Here is a 13,649-nt window from a genome sequence, read left to right as displayed (position 1 = left end):
TAGATTTACTTATGCATTCTTCTGTTTGTGGTCTCAATAATATTTTATTCAACTTAATCAAGAATTTGCAGCTCTAGTTGGAACCAGTCCACTGAAGTTCCTGAGCATCCAGTGTGGTAGCTTTTTGGAATATGTCTCACTGTGGTCGAATTGATCTTCCACTATAGAGACTCTGAATGGCAACCATTATCTGTGATGAGTTTTTTAATGGCTAAAAAAAAAAAACATGCAGAGTTGTCTCTGTACCATGTTAATGACTTCAAGTGAGTCATTGTAGTCCTTTTGGGCTGCATCCTTTGGGATGTGGCTCTAAAAAATGTCAGGGGCATCTGGGTGGCTCAGTTGGTTAAATGTTTGACTTCCACTCAGAAGCTGTGCTGACAGCTCAGAGCCTGGAGCCTGCTTCCAATTCTGTGTCTCCCTCTCTTTCTGTCCCTCCCCTGCTCACACTCTGTCTCTCTCAAAAATGAATAAACATTAAAAATATTTTTTTAATGTCAATAGTTCTTGTTGAAGGTAAGTTTACAGCAAGGAAAGTGTTGAGTCAAGAAAATCATGCTCATGAGGTTTCTTTCAAAGGATCAAGCAAATCAAATTTCTAAATTACAGTTTATAGTTTTTGTGGGCTTGTGAAGAATAAATTCATGTTAGCTTCAGAAGCCATGCCACAAGGCAACTCTGATTATGTGACAATATCATGTGACATTAGACTCATATTAGGAAATAGAATCCATGCAATCCACACCTGTTTGAAAAAAGCAAGCTCATTGACACTTTCCGACAGCAATGATAACTGCAGAAAACAAAGGCAATCAACAAGGGTTTGGGGTAGGAACAGGCTATGACATCTGGCTACAACTTAGAACCCCATCTGACTAGGTGACTCTTCTTTTGTATAAAACTTGGGGACTTTGTGTTAAACCTAAAGATCCTCTGCACATGATTCTTTACTTAGATTCTTTAACACACACCTTTATGCAGTGCTATTTTAGGGAGAATTCTACCCCCAGAAACCTCTAATTCACCCAGCATCAACTGTACATGTTGCCGCAAGGTGAATTCTTTTTTTCAGGAGTTAGTTTCCTAAAACCTAGACACTACTTCTTGCTTGGCTCATTTTTTGTATTTGTGGTGGTGATCTTGCATTAGTTGAGGTAATAGTAACTGATACAGCAAATAATCCCCCAAATATCAGTGGTTCAACATAAGACATATGTATTTTTTCCTCATGTAACAGTCTAATGCTGGTCTTCCTGGTCAGAGGGCAGCCTTCCTGGTGACATTCAGGAGTTCAGTTTCTTTTCATTTTGTGTTTCTGCCTCCCCAGAGCCTCAGTGTCCTTTGCAATTTAGATGGCAAATGAAGAAAGAGAAAATAGAGAAGATACTTCGATCTGGAAAGGACACACATCACCATCACTCACTGGGTGGGAACTAATCATGTGGGCCTGCCTAGATGCAAGGGCTTCTGGGAAAAGTAATCTCCTTCTGGGCAGCTGCTTTCTGGAGAACTACCTGATCACAGTGTAAGGAGCAAACATTCTGGTGGAGAACCAACTGTCAACTGCATTATTTTACAAGAAACGATATGACAACAACTGACACTTGTTTGATTTTAAGTAAAGTACGTGACTCTAAGGCTTCAAAATTGAGTGTGCAAAAAAATATAATTTTAGATCCTATGACTTGAAACAATTTGCATTTTGAAACTCTTTATCCTTCCAGTACAGCAGGATGATTTGAGTTCTCTACGGTGTTTCTTTTCCAGAATTTATGCCAGGGTTCTAGAAGACATCACTGAGATATTGGGGACAAGACAGGAAACTGCCACTGGTCCATCTGTTGATATAGGTTCTCATGAGATGTCTACTATAGCAGAAGTCATGTACTTTTATTCTATAGGTTTTGTCATGCTATTCTCAGGGCATGGAGATCTTCCCATGTCTTCCCCCAGATGAGTCATCTAGAAAAGAAGTATTTAGGTCATAGTGTGCTGTTTCCCTTTTTTTCTGAGACCCCAGATCCCTCTCCAGCACCACTCTCTGAATCCCAACCCCAAGTGGAGGAGTTTAGCTAAAAATTCTAATTTTTTTAGTGTTTATTTTATTTTGGGGGAGACAGAGGAGAGTGCAGAGAGAGAGGAGACACAGAATCCAAAGCAGGCTCCAGGCTCTGAGCTGTCAGCACAGAGCTCAATGTGGGCTCAAACCCACGAACTGCGAGATCATGACCTGAGCTGAAGTTGGATGCTTAGCCGACTGAGTCACTCAGGTGCCCTAGTAGCTAAAAATTCTAATGAGACAATTCCTCTTGTTTCATGTTTCTGATCAAGATGTTTTATCCAACGCCAAATCCTCCTTCTTTTCCCTGAAGTTCAGACTAGGCCTCAAACATGCAAGATATATGTTACTACCTCCAGATGTTTGCATCTTTGATCAGTTATGGATCTCTAGCACTTAAAACAGTACTTAAGACATAATCATTACTCAATAAATATTTGTGCAATGAATTGCCTTCAAGACAGGTGATATACTGTGTTTTACAGAATTGAATTTTACAGAAATGAATACTGTGATTTAGAAAGGCTAAGAAATCTGCAGAAGTTTCTAAAGCTAGTAAATTGGAGTGTCAGGATTTTAACGAAAACAGTCTACTTTCATATTTGTTAAAAAATAAATATGATATAAATGTTCTACCTTGTTCTAATTCATCTATAGTGCATTAGGAAGAGCCCTGGACTCAGAGTATGAAAACTTCTTGGTTTGCTATATTTGCAACTTTGGGCAAATCACTTTATCTGTCTCACTTTCCCCATCTGCAGAGTAAAAATAATGACACATCTCTTGCAGATGATTGGCAAGTTTAGATGATGATGAATTGAGCACTAAGATCGTAGATAATTATGTCAGTGATCTGTAGTTGCAACAATACACACAGTGTAACAGATGACCACACAATCACAGTGGCATACAGCAATAGATTGATCACTAACACATCTGAGGTCAGCTGGGATTCAACTGGGTATCTCAGCTGATCTTGACCGGACTATTTTATGTATTTGGGGTTAGGCTGTCTGTCAGCTGATCTAGGGTGGCCTTGGCTGGGATGACTGGGTGATTCAGCTCTGTTCCATCTGTGTCTCATCCTCTAGCAGGTTAGCCTGAAAGTGTTGTCATGGTGATAACAGAGGCACAAGAGAGCAAGGGAAGCACATAAATTCTCTAAAGGCAAGGCTCAGAACTAGCACACCATCACTTCTCCTGCATTCTGTTAACTGAAGCAAATCACATAGCCTAGCCCAGATTTAAGGACTGGGGGAATTGACTATCCTTTTTTGTGGAAGATATTCAAAGTCACATGGTAAGGAACACAGAGATAGGAAAAATAATTGGGCTGTTAACACATTCAGTCTTTCACAGTGATCAATACATTTTAGTTCAATTTGAGGTACATTTGGGCATATTAAAACACCAAATTCACTTAGCAATCCCTCTGGAATAAATTTCATCAATTCAGCCTCTTCCTCCTCTGTCCCATGGGACAAATTTCTAGCTACCTTATGGAAAGGAAAATGATGGATGAATAGTTCTCAGTGGAGAAAGGCCTGCTTTCTAACCGGAGATGGTCCCTTATTGCCCAAATGTCCATTATTAGCAGATTACCTTCTGGTCTAGCTCACCTTCTCTTCTCCCCCAGCAAAAGGAAAGTCACCCTCTGATCTCCAAGTTTAGCATTTTTATATTCAGAGGGACAGGCAAAAAAATTCCATCAACATAGTGATCTTGCACACCTACCAAGGTTCTTCTAGTATGGTCTCAGTGTATAGTAGGAATGGCCTGGTGTTCCCATGGACCTTCACTTCCCAACTTTTGTCCATTACACTGACTCTGAGGATGAGTATAGGGTTAGATGAGCTCAGAAGTCATGGTAGGATGGGGGAGGCAGTGAGGGACTTCTGTTGGGACTTCTGTTTGTTTTCCTCCAGAATATTTGAAAGAAAACACACCCTACATTACAAAGCTGATTTCCTTCTGAAATTCCCTTCTGGTCTTCCTGTGGTATTGACAATCCTTCTAGTAACATACCTATGACATTTTTCTCATAAACAAATTGCTCTGGCCCTGTTTGCTAAGAGAGTATTTGCCTTCTACCTGTTCTGGGTTTCAGTATAAAGTTTTTCTCACATTAACTAATTTTTCTAATAGTCTTGAGGTCTGTGGGTGAGTGGCCTTGGTTTATAGCCTTCCCATAAAATTCATTTCCATATGGCAAGACTTCAATAGATACGTGTTCCTGTTTAAAACTTAACCATATCTTTTTTTCTTTACATACTCCACGATGTAATTTATAAGGATATGTCTTGATGTGCATGCCTTTGATTTAACATAAAATGAACAATTTTCCTTTCCATTAAGCTTACATCAAAAATGCTGGTTTGGGTCCTAATAAAACATCCCATTGCATATATGGAGAGAAGTTTATTTAATGGAATCTTTTTGTTGAGAAACTCAGATTATCAACATTCTTAGTTGCTTTCTGGTTTGTCCTGTTCATAAACAAAGGAGAAAGCGCTAGGTGTCATATTTCCACAACAGATTCTTACTGCTATGCTACTGTAACTGTATTAGATATTTCCACCATGCAGGTGACAGATTTTAGAAGCTATTATAACAGACACTTGATTATTATCCCAGAGCCTCAACTCATCCTAACCATGCTGGACTATAATCCTCTACACAGGGGAGTCTTGAAAATCTATATCCATGTGAAGAGAGGGCAGGTGCTTTCCAGCCTAGTTCTATGGTCAGAGTTTTCAATAATTGTACCTTATTGGATTCCCACAATGGTGTTGTGAAGACTGGGAGACGGATGTTATAAGCACTTGGTCTAAGTCCCATTTCTATAAAGTGGGGTCTGTTCTCCAGCTCAGGCTTTCTGACTTGTAGGCTGGGATTTTCCACTGCAATACACTATAAAAACCTGTTTGTACTAACAATAATAGTGATAGATACTTTTTATTGGGCTTTTATTATATGCTAGACTGTATTCTCAATGCTTTACATGTATTCATTCAGTCAATCTTCAAAACAGGTATATGTTGTGGGTTTTATAATTATTATTAACGTCACCATCATTGGCATTTTACTAAGGTGGAAACTGAGAGAGATTAAATAATTTGTCAAGGTTGCATGGCTGGTGAATAAAAGAGCTGAAATTTGAACTCAATTAAAAGCCAACGCTCTTGACCCCTGCAATACATGGATGAATATTGACTGATGTATATCACTTAAGGTGAACACAAAGTCAACCTGGAACCTTACCTATCAATACTGTTGCCATGTTAAATCCTAGTACATTCATCATCATCTTGTTTTTTTCTGTAGGCCTCCTTTGTGCATGCTTGTGCCCGTGCACACACACATGGTTGGAGTATTACCCAACCTACCTCCAGATTGCAGCCCAAAGAATGTTCTTATAATCCAAACAAAGTAATCCCTTCTGGTAATCCTTCTTTCCCACTACTCATCTCTTCTGTGCCAATCTTCTTCAGACTTACTGTCTTCAGCCATAAATGATAAATTAATTGTTCATCTGGATTTTATCTCTACTTTAAAATACCATTTATTATTTCCTTTTGATTGCAAAAATAGTATACACTTACTGAGGAAATCAGGAAAACAGAAAAGTAGAGAAAATAAATTAAAACTACCCATACTCTTTCTGCTTCACTGAGATAAGCACTGTTAGCATTTTTTCCTATCTACTTCCACACATCCTTCATAAGTAGATCATACCACAGTACTATTTTGTCCCAGCTCTTTTCACTTAAGGTATCATGAACATTCTCATGTTTTGTTAACTATATGGCGATGTCTCACATCTACATAGGATCCCATTGTATTAATCAGTATAGTAACTTAAGTAATACATTTGAGGGGAGCACCCTTTCACACACATACATGTCCCATTCCTGGTAATTTCTTTAGGAACAAGTCCTAGAAGTGACATTGCTAGATCTAAAGTGTCTGTTTTTAGGGTCTTAGTAACAGTTGTCAAATTCTACTCTAGAAATACATATCATTTGACACTTCCATGAGGGTTTATTTTTTTAGGCTTATTTATTTATTTTGAGAGAGAGAGAGAGAGCACACAAGTGAGGAAGGGGCAGAGAGGAGAGACAGAATCCCAGGCAGGCTCTTTGCCATCAGTGCAGAGCCCGACATGGAGCTCGAACTCACAAACTGAAACGGTGACCTGAGTCGAGATCAAGAGTCAGACGCTTAACCAACTGCACCACCCAGGCCTCACTGACCCTTCTATGAGGATTTAAAGGGAATGTCTGAACGTGTTTTGAACACACCTCTACAAGGACCAAGGCGGCTGTGTACTCTCCTAGTCTACCTCTGGCTGTTCCAAGCCGAGATGACCTATGTACTCACTGTGGGATCACTGATACCCACCTCCCCAAAGGCAGATAGATTCCTCTCTGCTCAGTCTGAGGTTGTTATCCATCCCATTTCACAACAATGGGAAACCTACCTCGTAAGAAATAAGCTCCCTTCTACAGGTTCAGGAGTCAAACCCTCTTTGCTACTGTCTTGGAAGTGACCAGGTGATTCTATCAGTGCCACGCAACCAGCCTTTGATTTTCCTAAGAACACATTCCTCCTGACTTGACTTCTTACAAGTTTAGAAATACCTATGTAATTAGTTCTTCTTAGAACCTGCATCATAAAAACTCTGCTGAAATGAAAACTGGCAGTAAAGATGTCAGGTAAATGAAATTTAATCTTCAATTGTTCACTAAAATATTTCTTGGTATGTTAAGATGATAACACACAATGTGTGTTTTCCAGGAGGTCACAGTCTAGAAGGGGAGGCAGAGAACTAGACCAATACAGAATACTGGGGACACATGCAATAAGCAGAATGTTACACAGGGCTTTTTATGGTGTCTTTAAATGATCACCAGTGGGAGATAAATACAACCCAGTAACAAAAGTGTTGTCAGACACATTTCCAGACGAGATAGGATGAGCTTTGCTTCTCTAACCGTCTTATTCTCCTCCTACAAGCCTATATAAAAGGACTTACTGAGGTTTGTTAGAGAGTTTGGGATTGAGGTTTTGGTGGAAAGTTGCTCCCTCTTGGGGGAAATGGGAAGGGGGTGCTTTCCCTTACTGCCAGCCAAGTGAGAAGGGCTCATAAAGCTAGTTACCTGGAAGAAAGAGGGACTCCCTCTCTGTGCCTGACTGCTCTGTGCATTCATAGTTCTTCTCACTGAACCTTTTGAGCAGGTTAAAGTAATTGGTGAGAGATGGTAGGGAGAGTGGAACAACCCCAACTTCATTTTAGGTACAGGGAAGGTTGTTGAGTTTCTGGGTAGGCCAGTTGCACAGTAGAGCCTGATCTGGAGCCATCTGTTCATGACCCTAAACACCAAGGAGGCAGAGAGACAGCAGCAGCAGGATGCTGTGAAGTATACCCTTGGGAGCTGGAGATGAAGGGATGGAGGTGTGTTGATGAGGTCCCCTTGGAGCAGAGAGCTTCTACCTGCCAGAGAATTGTGCCCCTGGAATCATCTTCATGGGTGCGCCTCCAGGAAGTCAGCATTTGGAAACCTAACACAATAGGGCAGGAACACAGCAGCATCAATTAAGATACCCTTGACCCCACACCCCAATTCTCTGGGTTTCTGGATCACTGGTTGTATTCTCCACCATTCTACATGACTGAGCAGGAATGACTCATCTGAACTATGTATTTCTATGTCTTATCCAAAGCTATGGCTGGAGACATCATCCAATCTACAGATTTCCAGATTTGGTTCCTGGGAAGAATTTGTTTCCTTTTTTGTCTTAACTGCCAGTAACCTCAGGACCAACTCCTTGCCCAGTGGTGGCAATTAATCTGTCTCTTGTATCTATACACATCACTGTGTGCTCCCTTTAAGTGGCCTCTGCCCTTTTAATTGTGTTATTTAACAATTCATTTCATTTTGCAAACTACCTCGGGCCGCTTTTTAAGTGTTGAGGCAAACCTTAGGCGGGGAGGTGTGTCCCAATGTGAGATGTGAGAAGTCACATACTGACTGTGGTCCTAAAATCTAGAACAAAGGGGATCTGCTATCCAAATAAACAAATGACTGTAGCTGAAAGCAGAAGAGTGTAAACAGGACTCTAATCAGTGGATTTGCTAAGCAAGCATAGTTCCTGTTTTTAGGAAATTAGCCAGTTTACTCATATATATTTTTATGTGCTGAGGTCTCCAGTTAGAAAAAGTCCTAATTTGTGGTGCTTGTTTTAGCTTTAACCAAAAGCATTACCACTTGAAGCCAGTCAGGCAATATTGTTTTTTTTTTTTTAATTTTTTTTCAATGTTTATTTTTGAGAGAGAGAAAGAGACAGAGTATGAGCAGGGGAGAGGTAGAGACAGAGGGAGACACAGAATCCCAAGCAGGCTCCAGACCCTGAGCTATCAGTACAGACCCCCACACAGGGCTCAAACTCATGGACCGTGAGATCATGACCTGAGTCGAAGTCGGACGCCCAACCTACTGAGCCACCCAGGTGCCCCTAGTTCTTTTTTTTTAATGTTTATTTATTTTTGAGAGAAAGAACAAGTGGAGGAAGGGCAGAGAGAGAGAGGGGAACAGAAGATCCAAACTGGGCTCTGCGCTGACAGCCCTCAGCCTGATACAGGGCTCAAACTTACTAACTGCCAGATCATGACCCTAGCTGAAGTCGGATGCCTAACCACTGAGCCACCCAGGTGCCCCGGTCAGAGAATATTAGTAAAAATTCATTTATTTCTATGATTTTTTTAATCACCAAAGATTATTTATTTGAAAGTATAAAGCAATAAGAATATTTTTCAAATTTTTGCTTATTGACTCAGTGGGCACCTGCTATGGGCCTGACCCTGAGGATATAAGAAGAAACACAATGGATGTGGTTTTGCCCTGGCAGACTTTACAGTCTGGCAGGACCGTTTGCTTGTTGTACAATGGTTGTTCCCACTACTATTAATTAATTCACAATAATACCTTTGTTTTGTCTCAATACCTCAGTAGCAAATCACCACAAAATGTAGCAACCTAAAACTGCTTCTTAAAATTTTTGCTGGCAAATTTATGGGTTGGAAATTTAGGCAGGGCTCTCTTAAATGGCCGAAATCAAGCACTGCTGTAGCTCAGGTAGGCTACCGATGGAGGCCCCTTTGCATGGCCTTTCCAGCAGAGTGGTCTCAGGGTAGTTATGTTTCTTGCATGGTAATTGGCTTCCCCAGAACACACATCCCAAGAGAAACAGCACAAACCGCATAGGTTTTCTGCTTGGCCTTTTTCTTTTGTGACCCAGCTTTGGAAGCAGCATTACTTCTGCTGTATTCTAGTGGTTACAATCACTTCACCGGGATTAGCTCAGAATCAAGTGCAGGGGACAGAGAACAGATTTTTTTGATGAGAGGAGTCCCAAAGAATTTGAGGTCATGTTTTAAAACCACCACCATCATAATCTGCAAGAGAAACTTTTCAAGGGCATCTGGTCCTGCGAGATTTATGTGATTATTTAGGGGACCCACTGCAGATAAGGCTGAGGCCATTCTTAAACATGACTGGGATTTGAATCTACACCAATAAAGCCTCCTCCACTTTCCTTCCTCCTACAGTTTCTGTGAAGCTAATTGAGGCAATGGTTTCCCTGCTCCCATTTCCCTATTCCGTTTAATATCAGGCTTCTTAATAGCTATTTTGGGACAAAAGCCTAGGCTGTCACAACCAGTACCAGCACTAATAACTGTAGTATGTTGGAAAAGGAGAAATTTTTACTTTGTTCAAACAAGAGCTTTCTTGTTTGGATCTGCCAGTACAATAGCCAAAATGAACATATTTAGTCTTGGTCCTGGCACAGAATTAAGAGCAGAAAACTTTAGGTTATTAAGAACAGCAGGTGTCATATACAGATCACAATACAGAAACACCTCTGAGACATAGTTACTGAGTCATTAATCTATTTCTACCTGTAAACTTTCTGAGTTCCTTTCTTCCTGTTCCTCCCTTTCCCTCTCCCTCTCCCTCTCCCTCTCCCTCTCCATCTCCCTCTCCCTCTCCCTCTCCCTCTCCCTTTCCCTCCCCCTTCCCCTTCTTCTTCTTCTTCTTCTTCTTCTTCTTCTTCCTTCTTCTTCCTTCTTCTTTTTCTTATGCTTCTTCACTTTTCTGAATTTCTGAAGTGTAGACATCCTTGATGCCCCCTGACTCTGGGAGGATTTTACTGAGGAACAAGATGCTCCCTGGTCCAATGTTGAGGATCCTTGCTTCCCCTTAAAAAGATATTTAAGGAAACATTTTGTACCTAACAACCTTCTGAACTAGCTGACGGTATAGATATTATTATATCACTTTTGCCGTGGTCCCACTAAGCAAGAAATCTCTTGATGCCTCTCATTCCTCCCCAAATTGTCCAGACACATAATGCAAGTACAGACACATAATGTTGTAAAATGTGTTTCTTCTGAGGGTCTTGGTAAAAAGGTTAAAAGCTACCTGCTATAAACACCATACATGACTTTCAGAGACTAACCTGGTGCACAATGCTAGTGCCTAAAAGATTCAGACCTGCAGCCCACAGCAGAGGGCAGGTGTTCATGGGGCTGTGTGAGACCCATGTTCAACAGCAACATTATGTGCTAGCTTAGACTGGCTGAGACCTCCAGTCTCCTCTCTGCCTGGTGGCAGGAAATAGTGTTGACCCTTTTGACCTGTCTGCCTTATGAAATTGTACCTCTCTCCTTTGTGTAATCTCAGCACCCAAATTATGCTAGAGGGAACCTGCTTGCAGAGTAGAAGCTGTCCTTCCTGAACTGTTACAGGCAAGAGAAGCTGGTGTCAGGCGAGGGGGTTCGTGTTCCTTCATAAGCCACAAGTGCCAGTGTGTTGCTTCAGCAGTAGAGGTTCTGAGTGTGGCCTGTCTCTCAGTAGGGAACTCGCAGCAAGCTGACCAAAGCTCCTTGAGGTCAACCCAGGAATGGGGAGACAGGTGAGAATGTGGTGCTTACTGCCTCATAGGACAGGATGGATGAGGGCTATGTTGAGAGACAGTGGTTTAGGAATAAGTTGGAGGTGTTGTTTGTCAGTTTCTCCAGTGAAGGCTGGCCCCATCCTTGCTGGCAAAGCCATCTGTAATTTTGGGTCAGGACTGCTGGCAGTGGCATCTAAGTCCCGGTTGCCCAGCTGTGGTGGGGGTGGTGTTTCTTAGGCCAAGGACTTTAACTGTTAGATTTGTTCCAGAACCAAGGGTGAAGCTCCTTTCACACTGGAGTAGTACCAGTCTCTCTTTGGGATCTCAACCACGCCTCCCCTTTATCTCCTACCGCAGGGCACATGGGAATCTCTCCTCACCACCTTTTAAAGCTATTCAAAACACAGTAAGTCTTTTTAAATCCCTTGCTTTTAGGACACTGGTGCCAACAGATCTTCATTTATATAACTAAAGACACCACTTATGTGATTTTCTGCTGGTAGAGGAAGACTTGCTTCGTAGTGCATTTTTAGGGTCTATACTCAAAGTAGCTAGAAACATCTCTCACTTAAGAGAGAAAAATAACTAAATAATCTCTAATAGTCCATGTTTCTGGTGAAGGCTGCTGCAGCATCCCAATCAGAAGGTTGCTGAGTAAGCAGGAAAACCAAACTACAGTCAAACTCCAGGAGAGCTAGGTTCAGGTTTGCTATCTTCACCAGCCCGAGCAGTGTTTGACGTGGTAGGTACTCAATGAAATTTGTCATGTAAATATATGACCAAGAGGAATTAGAATTAAAGGCCCAAGTCTGGAAAACCTGTCCCTGTTACACACTAGGGAAGTTTCTGGCCTTGGGTTGGACGACAACCTCTGTGTTCATCACAGGGGTTGTTGATTCACTGGTGCTAAGGGGACACTGCTAAACTTGATCATTATATGGCTATTTCTTCCTGTGTGTCCAGGGCTGAGCTACCTCTGTTTTGCTCTTCACATCCTTCCTTTTGATATGGTAATACATTTAATCAATCCCTCCTGCCCTCAAGCTAGTCTGTTCAGCTCAGGTGCCAAGATGAAATTTCCTCTTCTGGAGTTTTGTCTGTTCAGAAGAGCACAGCAGAAAGCAGAACTCAGGTTTAAAACCTAAGATCTCAAGCAGAGGCTATGAATAGGTTTTTAGGGACTTAACAGAACTGTACACAGACTTCCTGATTTGTGCGAGCATTTTTCTAGGGACAGAGTCCAGATTTAATTAGATTCTTTAAAGGATCAGTGACCACAAACTAGTTAAGTTTATAGGATTCTGTTCCTTCCCATATAGTCTCCAACCCATTGGGTATATTGTGTTGCTTCCTAAGAATTTCAGCTAAGAACCACAGAATCATTTGGGACTAATTTTTAGGCATTAATTAAACACCTACTGCATACCACCCACAGTACAAGTGTTTTAGCCAGTTTTGGCTGCTATAACAAACTATCATAGACTGAGTGGCTTATAAACAACAGAAAATTATTCCTCACAGTTCTGGAGGCTAGATGTCTCATATCAGGCTGCCAGCATGGGCAGACTCTGGTGAGAACTCTCTTCTGGGCTACAGATTGCCTACTTCTCATGGTATGATCACATGGCTGAAAAACAGTGAGCTAGCTCTCTGGCCTCTTCTTCTGAGACACAAATCCTATTTATGAAGGTTCCACTCTAATGATCTAATTACCTCCCAAAGGTCCCACTTTCAGATATTCTCACACTGGGGATTAGATTTCAACATATGAGTTGGGGACAGCATGGGGCAGGGCAAAAACACAGCATAACAACTAAGCACTGAGGTACGAATGCTAACATGGTATGGTCCGTAAAGAGCTTGCACCTGGGTAGGGGAGGAAGGCAAATAAATGAACTGATACTGCTTAACATTCAATTAGAGAGAAGTGCAATTAGAGATTAGAGAGATACTGGGTGCAAAAAGGAGAATTGAAATTATAGCACGTGGTCAAGGGAAGGCTTCTAGGAAGAGTAAACTCTTTGGAAAATCTTTTACAGTGTTACAGAACATTATTTAGTCTGAGAAACAGGCTTGAGGGACGAAGGCTATTCTGGAAGAGAAAATAATATGTATGTGAACATGGAGTTGTGAAATGAGATGGCATGTTTTGATTAGGGCAGTGTGAGATAAAGTCACAGAAGTAGTTTGAGCTTTGTTTGCAAAACTGAGTTTCAGCAGACAAAGGTATGATATGAAGTGTGCTTTAGAAACCTCATTCTACAAGCACTATTAGACAGATTGGTTGGAAGTGGAGTGGATAGGGGTGGGAACACACCAGTGGTGTAGGGATGGGAAGGAGGAGAATGGAGACAAATGCAATGTTTAGGCAATGTTGACAGAGAAGGAAAAATGGACTTGGAGATTCTTTGTGTGTGGGTGAAGGAAGTTTTGAGTCCCAGTTTCTTTTCTTTAAAAAATTTTTTTAAATGTTTTATTTTTGAGAAAGAGAAAGAGAGAGAGAGTGCACACAGGTGGGGGAGAGGCAGAGAGAGAGGGAGATACAGAATCTGAAGCAGACTCCAGGTTCCAAGGAATCAGCCCAGAGCCCGACATGGGGCTCAAAGTCACAAACCATGAGATCATAACCTGA

The sequence above is a fragment of the Lynx rufus genome, unplaced genomic scaffold (assembly GCF_022079265.1).
Source record: "Lynx rufus isolate CCGP_SWC_20201006 ecotype Redwood Valley unplaced genomic scaffold, mLynRuf1.p SCAF_8, whole genome shotgun sequence".
NCBI classification, from domain to species: Eukaryota; Metazoa; Chordata; class Mammalia; order Carnivora; family Felidae; genus Lynx; species Lynx rufus.
The sequence above is the reverse complement of the archived record's forward strand: the minus strand, read 5'-3'. Positions refer to the sequence as shown.